Below are 17,307 nucleotides of genomic sequence, written 5' to 3' on the forward strand. Positions count from 1 at the left end.
AAAAGTTGGTTTCTAGAGCCCACATAAAATCCACTCATAGGTCTGAGTTATTCCTCTGTGCCTTGGAAGTAGTAAACTTGTGGACCTGGAGTTAGGTCTGAATTCTGGCTAAGCATGTGCTTAAGCTTGCTGGGAGCCTGCGAGGGCGGTGCTAGTCTGGAGACAGAGGGGAGCTGGATCATGATGTCCCATTTCGAAGAAAGCCTATGGGTAGGGTGACCTCAGGAGGTGCCAGAAGAGAGGCCAGTATTGGTGCCTACTTGGGTCGAGACAAACTTAGAAGGTGAAGTTGGCTCCTGAGGGCAGCAAGAGTGGGCACTGATCAGGCACTGTGACTCTGCTGGTTGCACAAGTTGTGGTTCTCCTAGTTTAACCAAGAGATGTTTCTTCAGGGAGAAGGTACTTACAAAGCTGTAAGTACGTATCGGGCTGGCAGCAGGCAGATGCCGTTGATGCCTGGGCAAAGCTGAAGGGCTGCGTGTAGCTGTTACCTCCTCTTCTGGTGGTGGGGGTGATGTACAGGCACTTGTGCCCTATCCCTCCCTGCCTACGCTGCCAGCACTGCTGTTCTGCAACTGGCTCTTATCAGTGTGGCGTTACCGGTCTCCTCTGTTTTGATGGCTACATTTGAAATATCTTGTTGTTGATTATGCAAAGTATCTGCTTTTCATCACTATGTCTTTTTGTGTGAACACTGTGTTGAGGCTTCAGTATAGATTTAATATTTCTTGAATATTGTATGTTAATTGCTTCCAATCTTCGATTGCTTCATCTCTTGGCCACTTCAACTTAAGTTATTGTTATAGCTGCCCTTTTGTGAAATGTGTTATGCCTGTTCTGATTTTTCTTTTCAGTTTAATTTAAGTACTTGGCTGCTCAAGTAAACCTTCTTGCCTTATATATTTTGTTTAGAGCAACAGATTCCCATTAAATCAAATATGGGAGTTTGTTTAGTTAATGGGAAGACTGTATAGCACTACTGACTGGAAAATACTCTGTTGTAGCCTCCAGCATTAAACTGAGAATGGTGCATTTCTTGAAACTTGAGGTTTGTGTGTTGATTCTTATATATATCAGGTTCTCAAAAAATGTTATTAACTGTTCTTCACGCAGAATTTTGTCACGGCAAGTGACGTGTGCTGTTCCCCTGGGTCTTAGCCTTTGTATAGGGGAAAGGGTATAGACTTCTCCATACTCACGTTGAATGAAAAGGTGCTCCTTCAAAAGGCTGATGAGTAAAACTGGACCTCAGCAAGAAAAATGCATCAAGGTAATATGTCCTTTAAACCCTGACTTTCAAGTTTATGTGGATCTTTCTTCAGCGGAAGCTGAGAAGGAGCTGCTGGAGTCCTTCTGGAGGACAGTGCCGAGTCTCCTCACATCCAAAAGAAAACTCCTTCTGGAGGACGGAAGGGGAGAGAGGACGGTTCAAAATTTAGAAGTTGTGAGGCACGGTGAGATGGGAGTGACAGGCACAGAAAGCTGTGTAGATGGTGGTGAGTTTTATCAGCCCCCTTACAGAGCTTGAAGCCCCCCAGAGTGTGTTGGTGGCACAGTAACCTGAGCTTGTCCTTTCCTCTGGGTAGCGAAGGATGGGAGACTTCTGCCTAGGATATGTGGGAGCTGCACCAGCTGAAACAAAGGGTGGTGGGAAGGGTCCCAGCTGAAACGTTGCATGTTTTGTATAACAAGACAACTATGCTCAAACCAAAGCATACTAATGCATCCCCACAGTCTCAGACCACTTCTTTCCTGGCTGGCTGGCGGTGTGAATCCAGGTCCTGCTGTTTACCCTGTGCAGAAAGTATTTGGCTGTAAAGGGGATGAGCCCGCATAAAGACTTGTGTGAGGAAATGCAAGATCTCCCAAAGATAGCACAAAATTGTTTCTTAATGAGTGTTCGGTACACTATTTCATAATGGACCTTGGGAAAAGTATGAAAAGTATTTGCCTCGGTGTCTTAATAACATCTCTGGGGGAGGGAGCGGTCTCCTTCCCATACATGGCTGCTGCAAGCTGGAGCCTCGGGCTCCACTGTGGTGAGGAGCCCCTCTGCCTCTTGCACATCATCGCTTCCACCCCTGAGATTTTGTGTTTATTAGCAAGACCGCTCATAGGCTGGGATTTGACGGTATCTTTTGTAAATTAGTGTTTGGAAAGGAAACCAAAGGGCTTCGCTGGATGCCCATGAATTGATCCAGGTGCTTGTTTCTAATGCAGACAGTAGCTCATTCATGAGCGTAACCCAAAGAGGATGTAGTCGGTTGTATTTTTTTTTTAACTGAAAAAAGTATTTTTGTAAGTGATATAAAAATGGCATTAGGTTAAAAAAAATAATCAAGCAGGTGTTATGTTAAAATGTGAAGTGTTTTTATGGTTTCACAGCATATCTGGGTTTTTTCCTCTGTATTGTTATTCACCACAAAAGCAAATGGATTTAAGACATGGAGCAAACGGCTGATCATAGTAGACTTCAAGGTGCTGGGTTATTGCTCAGGTTTATGCTGCTTTGGGGTGCCTGTTGGTTGCATGCTGGCTGCAAAATAGTTAATTTTTCTTAATAGTTGCAAAGCAAAGTGTAGGACCAAAAGCACGGGTTACTGTTGAGATGTTGTAAACCAAAAATGAAAAATAAGTATGCTAAAAATGCCCTCCATTTCCATTCCTACTTATCCTCTTAAAATAAATGAAAACAGCGTTAAACAAGTATCCATTTATTTTTATAAATTTCTGGAAAGCACTGGAATGTGAGGACACGAGCACGACAGTACTACCAGCATGCTGTGAGACCACATGGAAGCATTTAATTGAATGAAGAGACCCGTTTCTTTTTGTTTCAGATTATAGGATATTATTTAAAACCAATTGCAGCTTGTTGTTTTTAAAGTTGGTTATTTTCAGCCAGTAACCTCTACACGCCGCCTGTTTCGGCTGTGTCTGCTCTGCACACGCCAAGGCTGGGAGAAGGAGCGAGGGGCAGCTGAAGCTGGGGGGCGTGTGCCCTGTACTGACATGGCTCGTAGGCAGCAGATGGTCCCACCCCGCAGCTCATTCACTGCTTATTCCCTTCAGTTTCCTAAATATTACTAATTTTCTCTTCCATAGATCATCAGTTCCCTTTCCTAGTAATTAATCATTTCACTTATTTTTTGGTTCTATATTTAATACTTCCCATTCATCAACTCTCTTGCATGTTAATCTTCCAGTAATAGAGGAGTTGTGTTCATTTCTCTGCCAGTTCAGATCCCTCTCTGTATACCCCAGTTTACTCTCTCTATTTTGGTCACCAGCAACAAGATGCTCTGGAGGAAAGAACGGTGCCCCTGCCCCACCTCGAACGGCAACTATAACATCCTGACAGCCTGTGGTGGCCTGGGCTTAACCCTTTAATTATTGGGTCAAGACTGAAGCAAGAGACATTTATGTTCTTTTCCAAAGTTTTGCTGAGATGGGAAATCTGTGTCCAGTCCCTTTTTGAACCCAACTGGATTCTTGGTCCAGGGGAGTGAATTACTATTGGGTAAATTGCATGTTGTATAGAGCGTATTTTACTTTTACATACATTGAGGTTTTTGTTTATTTGAAATTTATTTTCTTCTTGTGTTATGAGATACAGAAACAAAATCTCTTCTTCTATCTTCCCAGTTTAATTTCTAAAACATACATTTTAAGCAGACCAAATAGAACATGTTATCCAGAACCAGAGCACACCTTCCTCCTGCTCAGCAGCGCTGCCGCAAGGGTTTTGCTGTCTCCTTTTGCACCTTGGTGCTGGGGTGCCTCTGTTCAGAGCCGAGGCATGGGGTGGCCGGGTGCTGGCCCTGTGCTGCCCTCCTACCGCAGGAGGGAAACCCAAGCCATCCCCAATGGTGTTGCAAACTGCCACTTCAATTGGAGAGGTGTTTGTCAAATGATGTAGAAGCCATCACTGTGTGCATGCGTTTCTTGGGCGGGGGGTGGTTTGACGGAGCACGGGAGAGGTGTCTTGTCAGCCGAGCTGTCTGATTGAATGATAGCTTTTTTGTTCCAGGGTATACCTGCAGTGCATACGTAGATACCTAGTCTCCTGTCTGCTTTATTTTAGTTGCATATATGAATTTTACAGAAAACTCTATACAAGCTACACTGTGTTTCTTAAGTGATTCTTCAAACCTGCTCCTGACTTAGAAACACTTGGCGGAGTGATGAGGGGATGTGCTGAGGTGTTTACACCTGCAGTAGCAGTTGGAAATGAAAGACCCAGAGCCCCATGTCCAGTGGTGTACAGCTCCCTGTCGGACAAACCTGGCCCGGAGAGCCTACAGGAGGGTTCCTTGAGGGGTTTTATAGCTCTGCATTTGAACTGCATGTATGTGATGCCCTGTCTTTGACAACACGTGGTGCCTGCATCTCTTATCATTCCAGGACTTACTCAGACATCTGAATAACTTCCCACCTCTCAACTGCATGTTGATAGCGGTGCCGTTTGTGGACTTGCGTGGGTAAATTCTCTATACTACCTAGCGTTGCTCTGCCTTTAACATGTATACATAACCGCTCAGGTAAAATAAATTCATTATGTCTTGCTGCAGCTGTCAGTGAAAGGAAATCGTGTGCTTTTCCCATGAGTGCTGGGATAGGTTTTTCCCAGCCTTTCTTCCTTTGAAAGTCCTAGTGGCATGCTACTTTTTAGATTTCTCTCTTTCTTTATGGGGGAAAAAAAGTAACTTTCTGCTTTTCTTGTGTTCAGAATTATGCAAAGCAGTTGCTGAACATAAACATGCAACAGTAAATGCCATAGAAATGTACTCTACAAAGATTCCACCGTTAACCACACCAAAGAAAACAAAAATGCAAGGTTCTTCAAATCGATGTCACATGCAGGAAGTGACATTTAATTTCTTACTCATTTAAAATTAAGCCGTCTTACCATTTTCCTCTTTCAAAGTGTAGAAGATTTTTCCATTAGTTAAAGAGTTGTCTTGCAAGCCTTCAAGAATAAGTTTTTCCATTTTTATTTTAAGAGGCTTGAGCTATTGGGCTTTTTTAAGATGATGGTATGCATGTGAGTGTAACAGATTAATGAGGACTGCGTACGTTTAATTGGCTATTTGAGAACCTGTGTTAGAGGACTGACCTCAGAAGAATTAGGAAATGGTAGTCCCACTGCTTATCTTTACACTTCATAAAAAGCATTGTTTAATTCTTGGAAGGAGAGGGCGTTTCAGTCTCGTTCGGTCATTTTGCTTGTTCTGGTTTGCTTTCCTTCTGTTGGTGTTTTTCCTGATCCTCTTCAGTTCTGAAATATAGTATTGAAACAACGATGCGGTTTATGGCTTTTACTCCCAAGGTTTTCTTTTTTTTATCATGGGGAAGCCTCATGTTGAGCCTCCAGTAATCAGATTTTCTTGAATCCAAACAAAAAGCAAGGGCTGTGACGTGGAATCGGTTTTGGCTGTGAAACCGGGGTCAAAGCGGCTTGTACACATCCAGTCCTGGAGGCGGTGAGCTTGGGCTTGCCCAAGGGTTGATCTTCCCCACTGCTCCCAGCTGAGCTCGCGTCCCAACAACGAATGACACTTAAGACTCCTCTGGATGGCGAGCTGTGTCGTCAGTCCCCTCCACCATTCGAGTTGTCTGAACAAGCGTTTTCTCCTTCCTTTTTGAAGGAGCGTTGCTGGAGTAATGATCTATTTTTCCTCTTCGTTTGAATTGCTGATCCTTTCATGTGCTGGATACACTGTGGATTGAACTCAACTGTTGATGCTCTTCTGAAGCATGAAAGGACAATGCATTTGTTTTAATTTCTCGGGCATCTGCCAGAAGTATTTGATAGCATTGAAGTGTCAAGATGTTATCCCAATCACTTAAATTCTGTACTTTAGCATTTCTCCATCGCTAGGGTTGAAAACAAACACACCAGATTTGAAGTATGAACTCTCTTTCAAATGAAATATAACATTTAATGCACTTACAGCTAGTAAAATTATCATAAGTCTTTATCTCCTGTGCATCTCCTGTATATTATTCTGTCAGCCAGAAGTGTCTCTGGTATTCTGTAAGTATTGGAAGATTTTAAAATAGTCTATTAAGGAAAAGAAAAAAAAAGAAGCTAAAATCCTGTTAAATAATTAAGATGCTTTGGGCTTTATCAGGATTGACAGTGTTCTTGCCATAATATACATATGCAAAAACTGTAAGAAGTTTAATATTTTATAGCAAGGATAACTCCAAAACCTAAGTCTGCTGGCTTGTTTCTATGGTAACAAATATTGAAATATGTCTAGCCAACACTCTGTCCCCCCCATTTAAATTCTGACTATGGGTTCTAGGAATTCATTAAAAGTGTAGAATCCTTTTAAAACTGGTACATTCTGTTGTAAAATTCCCTAAGATTAATGTTGAAGGTAACTTTAAATTTTAACATAAACACTTCTTTGAAAGAGATTTCTTAGCAAGTGAGGGATTAGAGGTATATTTCTAAGACTGTATGCTCATTGATCTGGTATTTTTGTTCTTCATTGGTAAGTTGAATATTTTTTTTTTTCTGTCCATGACTATACTTAAGAAATGGAGTTTCAGTCTATGGATTCTGCTGAAAATATTAAAGGCTGCTTAACTAGAATGGTCTGGGTGGAAGACAACAGCATGAAGTCAGCACCTGCAGGATTAAATTTAGTGGTCAGGACCTCTTGGCCAGAGCTGCTACTTAGGGATCTTGTCCTACTGTTAAGATTAAAATGACGACTTACTGAGAGCTTCAGCCTTTGTTTCCATTAATTGCACTTAACTTTTTTGTTCATTACAGAGTATTTTCTAGGTATCTGATTTAAGCCACTTTGTGTCTGACATCTTCTGGTTGTTTTTCTTCTGAGGGCAGCCCAGCAGCGTTGGGAAGTAATCTGAAGTGTTGGCTGTGAGTTTCCATTTCCCCAGTGGTAGCTCAGACCACAAGCACCTCGTCCCAGCAGTACGAGAAAAATTTTGAGACTTTGAAGTGAAACATCAGGTTGATGCAGCATTTTGCTTCTGGTTGACTAGCCAGCATTAGATGCAGCTGGAAGCATAGAGACTTCCCCCCTCCACCTGCAGGGACTCTGGTTTCTGCTGGAGTGTAGTAAAGATAACAAGGCAACAGAAGGAAAATTTCAGAAACTGAGATTTGTGCTTAACAGCTCAGGAGCCTATGGTTATGGACTAAATGCATGTTTTCTCATAGGGCTAGTAGCATCCAAGCTTTTTTCCTTGAAGAGACTTATAGCTGGGGACTTGGAAGCCAGACTCAGTGACCTTAACTGATGCCTCGAAGGGCAGGGAGGTGCAGCTGGAACCGGTAACTGAAGTACTCAGTAAAAGCAGAAGGTGGTGTTCAGAAAAAGTGCAGTTCATTCATTTGTATCCTCCTGTGCAATAAGGAAGAAAGTGGGATGTGTAACGGGCAAAGGATTATCTCCACAGTCCAATGCGGGAATTGAGTGATTTCAGTGCCGAGCTCGAGGCTGGCGTAGGCAGTGCTTTGCTCTGAGAGCCAGAAGATTTGGCAGCTCTGTTCCTCAGACAGAGCTAGGCTGAAAGAAGGTGGCAGAGTAGATGCACAAGTAAACGTCAAAACAAAACAACAGGAGTAAATATATTCAGTGGGACCATGAGTAAAACATCCTGTTGCCTCACAAGCCCTAGGTAAATCTCCAAAACCTCCTTTTACGATTGCAAACATGTAGAAAAAGAATTGAGGCAAGGTTCAGTGAAGAAGTTGCTTTGGGTTGCATATGGGAGGCTTGTGAGATCTCAGCCCTCACCTTGCTTCACCTGTGTATGTTTATTTGTCCCTAGCCTGAGATACTCCTTTTTTCTTTCATGCACGCCTTGTGGTGTTCTTTGAACCAGCATGGGTTGTGGAAGTAGGAGCTGCAGAGTCACCTGCGAGAAGGTTATCAAAGTCTGTCTCCATTTTACGTGATTCCTGTCACCATACTGTCTGAAAGCTCTTTTCAATGTGTGCTCTTGTGGTACGAGAGTGCCTCCAGCAGCACCTGGGCTTCTCATCCTGAGAAGTGTATGGCTGATGGAGGGGTCTTCTCTTCACACACCCCCACGCCACGCAGTCAAGGACAGCGATATCCACTCTTAGCAATATTTTGAACTCTCTAGACTTCATCCCAAGCCCATGGAAAGATGACTGACGACTTCTCTCTGCAATGAGAGGCCAATGTAAACGGCATTTTTCTTCTGGACTGCTTGCTTTTTTTTTTTTAAATGATGACTTTTCCCCCTTTTTTTTAGTTGTTAAAGAAAAGCAAACAACCTCTGGTTTTGTAACTATAAGATGGAACTTGGTTTTTCAGGACAGAGATGTGAAGTCTCTATGCGTTTGTAGAGTGCCTAGTGCAGGGAGGGCAGTGGCTGAGGCCCCTAGGAGCTGAGGTGAAAGCGGGCTTTTTGTTTTGGGTTTTTTTTTTGTGGGGTTTTTTTTTTTAATCCAAACGCAAATTCTGAGAAAGAAATTACTGAATGAAACTGATGCAAGACTTGCTACAAACAACTGAAAAAATTTTGCTCTTTCATTGCTTGGGTTGAATGTGGAATTTTGTGAAACCACAGATGTGCTCCAGCCCAAACTTTTTTCTTTACAATAATCCATTTTTCTTAAATGGGTACAAGAATACATGTAACGAAATTAGTTCTGTTTTGAGGCTTTCTCACATCATACTGACGGACTTGTCAAATTTATTTTCTGGAAAAGTGAGCAGGATTATATGTCTCTGTGAAAGCTGTGAATACCCCTGTTCCATTAGGCTTGTAATCTTTCTCAGGCAGGGCAAGGCTGCTCAGTACAGCATGGCCAGTTGGTAGCCGTTGGGAAGATTTCATGATGGACATGTCTACACCAGTTTTCCCACCTTCCTTTAAAAACATCTGGTATATATCAGGGTCCTGCACACCCTTTTTGACTCTCGGAGCTGTGAAATGAAAAAGCAACTTGTATTCTTCTGTGATCAGCTCTCACATTCTTATATGGTGTCTGTGCAATCAGACGCATCACATTAATACTTTGATTCGCTCCTACACTTTGAAAAATACTTACCGTCAGGTTTAGACGAACTGCTTAGTGAAGTCCTGAGGAGAGTGAGCGTGAGTTGAGGGGAAGTGCACGTGAGAGGTAAGATGCCAGTGGTTGTATGGTTTGTTTGGTGCAAGACAAAGGCAGAGTTGAAGCCACGATTGCTGCTATTAACCTTTGTGGCGTTTGCACAGAACAGGAGTCAGTATTTTGTGCAGAGCGAATGTCGGTATTTCCCTTAACATAAGCAATCCTGCAGGAAGATGCATACCAGACGATTAAAAAATAACAGGCAGCATGAGCACGTGCAGAGAAAATCTGCTTTGATACAGGAGCATTTGTTTCCTGCCAGAGTTATACAGCCCCTTGCAAGAGGAAAAACAAGGATTTGTAGAACTGTATTTGTTCTAAATCTGAGTGCTTAGTGTTGTCCTGATAGTGGGGGGAATTTTTTGTCTGATAGGTCTCCAAAAAATCTGTGGTTTGGAACAGAAGGTGGATGGTACAACCTCATAAGGACTTCAGTGTGATATTCCCAACCATAATCTTACTGAGAGCCTGTCTCCTTGCCCCATTTCCCTGCTGATGAAAAAATTTGGTTTCTTATATTTGAATCCTCTGGAGGCAAAATTTTGAGAGGTCAAGGGTGGCTCTGTTGCAGCTTCTTTTCTGTTCTCAATTCCCTAGACTTACACCAGAGTATTTTTTTTTCTATAGGTACTTGTACCGTGCTGGTTAAAGACAGAAAATATTTAGCTTAACCCTGAGGCAGCTCAAACCTTGTGCTGGATTAATTAAAATATAGTGCTATGCCCTCCACAGCAGCAGAGCATTGTTTGGGAGGGGAGTGAAGGGAGGAGCGTTGTGCATTGGGGGCAGGAGGACTCATCCTGCCTGCGGAGATCCCTGCCATCAGCGGGAGATCCCTGCGAGTAGGGGGAGCGGGTATCTGCCACGCAGCTCCCCGAGCTGGGTTTTGCCTGCAGCAGTCTGTTTATAAGGGAGCTGTTCCACTGCCAGAGTATTTTATTTTCTGAAGTTGTTTCAACTCCCTTTTCCATCCTGGAAAAAATAAAAAGCCTTTTGGAAGAGGGGCTAGGTAACAAAGCTATGCATTTCTCCTCCATGTTATGTCCTTTGCGCAAGTTAAAAGGCTCCTTTTGCCTTTCATCTTGCGGACTGTTTTCTGCAGATATTTCCTAACTTTTCCCATGACGTTTTCGCCTGGTTCTTCAGAAGATTGTATGAACTGAAAGAGACTATTGTTTCCACAAGAGTGCAAGCATGTGCACATCATGTAATCTGGTTGGTACAGGATTTTAGGAGTGGGTGTTGGACTGGGGAACAGGATTGGGATGTGTGCGGCTACGAATTCTTGTGAACGGCATGCTCTCTTATTCTGTAAATAATATCGCATTTCACTTTCTAGGTTCTCCATTTGTGTTTCTCCAAAAGCTGAACTCCAGCACCATGAGACATAAACAAGGAAATGGCGTACAGGAAGATTGCAAAATCTTTGGTTAGCAGAGATTGGAAAGCTGGTTCGGTTTTCAGTCCTGCGCCTGGATAGGTATCAGCTACTTGATTGCGTAGAGACTCAGCGTGTTTGTTTTTTTGCAAACAACATAGGTTTAAAATTGATCCTTCATTATCTTTCTTGCTGTCTCCTTCCCCATGTTCAGGGTTGCATTTCTGAGGTACAGGGTAGGCAAGCAAGTACTTTTTAGCCTGTCATTTAGGAGGCAGACTTTGGCAATCAAGGTGCATTTGCCAGCTCTTGAGACACTGCAATCTGAACCTCGCATTGACAACAAACTCTTTCTGCAAAGTGGTTTGCATACATCGTATGATACGGTTTTGTTGTTTTGGGGCTTGGGGGGGGTGTTTGTTTTTTGGGTTTGGGTTGATTTTTTTTTTTAATCAGATGATATCACCAGATAGCAAAGAAGCTGCCAGTGGTTGGTTTTGTTTTACACCCAGGACCTTGTCAGACGCAACCTCGCTGCAGATTTGTTTCCCCTTTTGGGAGCATTACCTAGAAGATGGTGCTGGGATAACTCCAGCTTCCTGGTGGTGACCCAGATCTCTGCTGGCGATGAGATCTCATCTCCGCTGGGCATAGAGCGAGAACAGCAGTTATGTTTTCGCCTGCTGATCCGCAGGCATGTTCCCATACAGTGTTTGCAGGCTCATCAGCAGCCTTGCAGTGCCTTGGCTATTGCTGCTGACGTGCCTGTGTCTGGCGGCGAAAGGCGGGGTTTTCTTCCACGGTCTGGTTTCATGTAGGTCTCGTAAGAGGGTGTGAGGCAACTCCAGGGTGTTTTTACATACTGCTTTATGTATGCGTGAGACAGCATAAAAGCCCTCGGAGTTTTTTTTTTTTACCAGAAACAGCATTGTATAACTGACAATTCGCTGTATCCCCATTTTAATACAGTTTCCTTTCTTGGTCAGGAATAGTTGCTGCTTGTGAATGACTCCTTGGAACTAGAGGATGCAGGCATGAAGGCTGAGACTTGCTGGTAATTTAAGAATTGATGAGGATTAATACTGTGGTTTGCTGATGTCTCGCTGAGATGCTTTTTGAAGGATGCACAGGAATTCACAGGTGTCGATAAAAGCACTTGACCATAGCCAATTTTGTAAGGGGATAGGGAAGAGAGATTGTGAACTGAGGAGGATTTGTCTGTTCCTTTCCATCTAGAGGCTATCTTATTTAGTAAAGAGCTTACAGCCTCACCCATAGTCACGTGTTTTTAGCACCGCTGGACCAATCTGCCGTATTTGCTATCCTTGGGTTTTTCCGATGCTTCCATGGGACACAGCATGGGTCAACTCTCTTGTTTCACAGACCACCTCACTGGTTGCCCAAGTGATGTTTCTGAATTTGCAGCTCCTTTCCAACAGCTCATGGATGCAGTACGGAGCACTGGAATCAGTCTGTGAAGCTACCTTTTCCTATCTGAGACTCATTTTGTGTCAGACAGAGCCCTTGTTGCTATTGCCAGGAATATCTGAGGCATGTTTTTGCTGACAGTTTTCTGCCCTGCACTCCCGAGGATTGGATGTAGGGCAGTTCGGAGGGTTCCTAGCTGTGGAACTCCCTATTTACACTCGGTGAGTTCATTAGAGCCCTAAATTATTTACCTTAAAGAATTCAAGCCCTGAATTATTTACCTTCAAGCTCTGTCTTCCTGCATTGTGTATTTGGTTGACTGTAGACCTATGCTCTGTTAAAAGCTGTGAGTGTCTAAGGCAGCATAATATCTAGGGTGGTTTCAGCCATTTAACAGCTTCAAGCGGCATCAGGGGAGGTTTAGATTGGATATTAGGAAAAATTTCTTTACTGAAAGAATGGTCAGGCATTGGAACAGGCTGCCCAGAGAGAGGTGGTAGAATCGCCATCCCTGGAGGTATTAAAAAGACATGTAGATGTGGCACTTCAGGGCATGGTTTAAGAGATATGGTGGTGTTGGGTTGAAGGTTGGATTTGATGATCCTAGAGGTCTTTTCCAACCTTAATGATTTTATGATTCTATGATTTGCTGCTAATTTTATTTTCATACACAAATACATTGCAATATTATAACTAAGGACAGAGTGCAAGTCAGTGAGATATAAAAAAGATTTGTGCAGCCCTGATTTTAAGTCTTGTGAATGCATGGACAGTTTCTGATTATGTGATGGCACCCTGCTCTTTCCACAAATCCCTTGGCTAGTGCCGAGCATACGGCTGGAGCTGCAAGCTCTGGGTGAATGCCCTATTCAGCATCTTGGCTTCTCCCTGCTGTTCCATGTTTGGCCCCGGTCTTTTATTTATGGCACATTACTCAAATCCTACTGAAGAAGTTTGTCGTTTCCTCACGAACTTTTTCTGTTTATCAGTGTCAGGTTTGAGGGTTTGATAAATGATTTGGGAAGCGTTGCCACTTCTTTACAGGAAGGCAGTTAAACCAAGAGGACAAAGGATCTTGAGGATCTCACAGCCTTGCTGCTGAGATGCCTCCGTACTATATAGTGTTTCATGTACTGGAAATACAGTTCCTTTTTGCTGTGAGTGTTCATTAGTTTTGCTTGAGAGAAGTCAGGGTTTCAGGTTGGTTAGGAACTCGCCGTTAATGGCCACTTGGGAAATGCTGGGTTTAAATGACTGGAGCAGCGCTGCATCGGAGCTGCATGGCAGCTCTCCAAGGCACAGCTCATCTGCCTGAGTGCTGAGAGGGGTGGCAGGGAGCGGTGGGGTGGCTGCCAACACCTGTCAGAATTGTCCTGCGCCTATCCCGTAGCCCTGGCGCAGGGCTCAGGTACGTCCCATGGGCCGAGTGCGGCAGGGGATGAGGGTGAAGGGAGCCGCTGCGGGCAGCGCTCACCCGCCACGTTTCCCTCCCTTTTCAGTGTTTCAACTCGTCAGTCCTCTCTTTTGCAATGTAGCATTGGTGCACCAAAGAAAAAAGGCAGGAAGCAAACATGGCAGACGGCATTCACTGGCATCACAGAGGCTTGAACACGATTCATGGGCAGTGCTGAAGCGGCACAGCCACTGTGCAAGCCCTCTCTGCGTAATGAGACTGTTGCTCTCTCCCCATCCTACCTCCAATTTTCTGTCCTCATTAAGTGCAATTTCTCATTCTGACATATTTTTCCCCTCCCTCCCCTGGCCCAGCTCCTGGCTGCTCTGCGTTGAGCGTAGGTGACTCCATGCTGCTGGGGCTGCAGCAGTGAAGTCACCTGGAGCAGGGGCAAAGGTTGATCCCTCTCCTTAATTGGGAGGTGGCCCTGCCCAGTTGCGAGCAGATGCCAGAGGCAAAGGCCACCTCTCTCTTCCTCAGCCCTGGACTAGACTGTGCTCTTTGCTTCGTGTGGCACCTGGCTAGTCCCAGGTTTGAACTCTTTGTTACAGAGGTTGCCAGAATTTGCTGAGTCTTCCCAGCCACTATTTTTTGAGAATGGCTCAATCGGACCACTGCAACCGAAACCTTGCAACAAAACTTTCTGGCAGACATCCATGTCGGCGATGGACAGAGTATGATGAATGCCCAAGCCCTGAAATCACAGGAAGGGTATCACAGCCATATTACCCGCCCTGTGCTGCATGGTTGTGTTTACTTCATGTGCCCTTGTAGAGGCAGGCAAGGGATCATGTACAGATAGTTGAGTTGCATCTCCTTAAGGGAAGGGTTTTGTTTTGTTTGCTTTCAGAGAAAGTGATGGAATACTGATGTTAATGGCATTTCCAGTACTGAAATTCTAGGTGCATTTTTTCTTTACTTATGATGAGTCTTCTGGCTATTCAGAGAGGCTGGTGGCATTTTTTGAGGTTATAACTTCAGTTGGGTTTCTACCATATGGGCTTTTTTCTTCCTTATTTAAGTGTGGAAATTTTGTAGATGAAGTGTACATTTTGGTTCATTGGTGTGTTGGCAGGAGAATTTGACACTGAAGTTTAAAGCAACTAATATGTGAAGTGAGGAGTGAACACAGACACTAAAAGACCCTTTTGAGAATTCGAAGCGGAGTCACTACTTAAATAATGTGGGTGCAAAGTTCAGGGAAACTGTACAATTAAGTCATTTACTGTTGATGTAATTTTGCAAGTATTATTTTTACATTCCTGCTGTGGTTATTAGTGGCATGTATTCACTGTTGAAACTGAAAGAATCTTAAGCAGCTCTCTCTTCCCCTGTAGCTCTGCTTTTGGTGGCACTGAGTATCTGCTTGGTGTTGGTCCTGGTGCTGCCAGGCAGGATGCCCCAGAGAGAGGGCAGAGGATTTGGGCACAGGAGAGCTATGTTCTCCTGTGCAGCTCTACAAGTGATGGGCTGTGGTACCTTGGCCGCCCCTCCAAATTATTCTCTGTTGCTTCTCTTTGGTCAATGAACAATTTTTTGGGAAAAAAAAACCAAACCCAAAACCTAAATATCTGCTGGGAAAGCCAACTGCAAATAATGGATAATCACATGGCAGTTAATCAGTTTTCTCTTTTGTGTTGTTTTTTACACAGAGCAATGAGGCAAGAGAGAAGTTTTTAAAAACTGAAAAATGTGATTGCGGAAACATCATTGTTGGCAGGAGGACTCAGTGGATTCAGGTAATAATGTGACACTGCTTTTTATTATGCTTTAAAAACTGGCTGGGTTTTAAGCTGACAGTGGCCCTTTGTCAGGGACTGAGGAGTAGAGGAAGGTGACAAGGTATAACAAGACCCAGTGGCTGGCTGTTAAATTAATGCAGACCAGGCGAGAGGGTGTGAGTGTTCCCATAGCATGGGTGATTGCTGAGTAGGACAACATTGCTAGGGCTGTGGTAGCTTCCTTCCTTATGTCAGGCTGTTAAATCTGAGGCTGTTCTTTTTTGTTGTTTTGGGTTTGGTTTTGTTTGTTGTTTTTTTTTTTTTCTTCCCTGGGTTTTTTACGCTGAGAGATTCTCTAATTCAGCCTCTTACAGCTGCATTGATGTAGGTGGGGAAGCTCCATGCCTGTTTTATGGAAGAAGGTCAAATGATTAGCTGTCCCTTCAGACTGTACAACTCTGAATCTATGAATATTTCCCTTGAATTCCCCCTTTTAAAAGACTTCTGGATCAGAGATCATTATCTGCTAGAAGACCCAGACTAGAAGACCTTTACTGCTTTAGAGGACTACTGCTGGTTGCTTTCTGTGCATGAATGAAGACCATTTCTTGTTGCATGGCTATAGGAAACCTTATGTGTGATTTTTTTTTTTTTAGCATGCTACTAGCATGTTTGCAACAATCTTATCTTAAAATAATGAACCTTAACATATTTAGATACTCTTCTGTAGGAAATGTAAGTTGCTAGCTGAAATGCAGCTCTCATGTTTTTAATAATTTTAATTATTTCCCTTACTGAGGGGGAGTGGAAGATGAAGGGGGGGGGGAGTTTACAGTGCTAATTGCACTCCACATTCATAATTGAGGCCAGATCCTACCCTCAAACTTCTTAGTCAATCCCAGTGAAATCATCAGGCTTTTCACAAGCATATGGATTTTCCCCACATGTATTTGATTCCAGGATAAGGGCCTACAGTGCCCTTTTTTTGTGCATTGATTTCTCACACGTATGAGGAGATGCAAAAAACATGCATCTTTTTAAACATAGCCCCTTAGTTTCCAGCACCAATTGGAGAATTGCAGTATTTTATCGAGAAGCAGGTCAGCAGAGCTAGTTGCCTTAGACTGAGCTGTTTTTAACTGGTGAGTCCTTTGCGTTTTCTTTGTTAGGTGCTAGGTGGGAAAAATGCAGTTGTGGCTTTGCATTGCTGTATTCATGATTGAAAAGGACGTTTAAATAGGATGTGAATGGGTGTGGATTTGATATTTTCTAGAGCCAGCTTCTTTTTAATATTAATTGCATACTCTGAGAAGATAGTTGCTGTATCAACATTGGTATAATGACACATTATTAAAAAATCAATATCCAGTCATAGAAACGAGTCCTGGTGTAAGCAGTTGGGTGCTTACAGCTGCGATTTGTATGTATTTGCAAATGTAATGGGCTTTTTTTTCTTGTAGCACTGGTAACTTGGATAAACACTGTATGTGTGACTCATTGCAGAGTATAAACTTATTTTAAAGGAGTAAGTGTGGGATTTGCTGAATATCCTATTGCTTGCATCCCTGAATACTTGCATTAGGTCATGATTAGTCTTAAATTGGCCAACCTGAGAGGAAAATTACTGCTGATCTCCCATAGGTGACTTCAGAAATAAACAGAAGGATGGAAGTGCTTTAAAAACATAAATAGTAGTTAGAATTCATAAAATCAGAAAGCAAACATATGGTACAAGGTCTTCTAAAATATAACACTTGAAAGATTTTTTTATAGTATCAGAAAGAGCTTGTTTAGTTATCACAGCAAAAGTAAATATTTTAATTCCTTTTTCTTCGGCTCTCATTCCATTCCTGTTTGGTTTTCTCCTTTTTTTTCCTTTTTTCCCCCAGAATCTTCTTAATTTGGTGCTATGGGGGACCAACACCCAACGTACCTAGAAAGCTCTGTTTTGGGGGCAGGAGAAAACACTGCTAATTGTCCTCCTGTTGTTAGGTTCATTCTTGAAGTCCTGCAGTGTCCGGATGGAGTTGATGTAATCCAAACTGAACGCTCCCTGTGTGCCTGTGTGCATGAGTGAGATGCGATGGTCACTGCAGCGGCTGCTGGACCGGTCAAGAACATGCCTTTTTTTAATGTGGTACCCCAAGCATTGACGCTAAGGGATGTGATCCCTCTGCGTGTGTGTGCAGGGGTGCGA

General features: G+C 43.3%; 1 protein-coding gene across 4 annotated transcripts in view; it reads left to right on the top strand.

Annotated features, from left to right (window-relative positions):
• BACH2 (BTB domain and CNC homolog 2) overlaps window positions 1-17,307 on the top strand; it is a 196,238-nt gene that overhangs the window by 27,792 nt on the left and 151,139 nt on the right. For all 4 annotated transcript variants that reach the window (XM_064447623.1, XM_064447622.1, XM_064447624.1 and 1 more), the window contains exon 2: window positions 15,042-15,128. The gene's annotated coding sequence lies outside the window, so the exon portion shown is untranslated. The remainder of the gene's footprint in view (window positions 1-15,041; window positions 15,129-17,307) is intronic.

Source organism: Phalacrocorax carbo, chromosome 3 (assembly GCF_963921805.1).
Source record: "Phalacrocorax carbo chromosome 3, bPhaCar2.1, whole genome shotgun sequence".
Classification (NCBI taxonomy): Eukaryota; Metazoa; Chordata; class Aves; order Suliformes; family Phalacrocoracidae; genus Phalacrocorax; species Phalacrocorax carbo.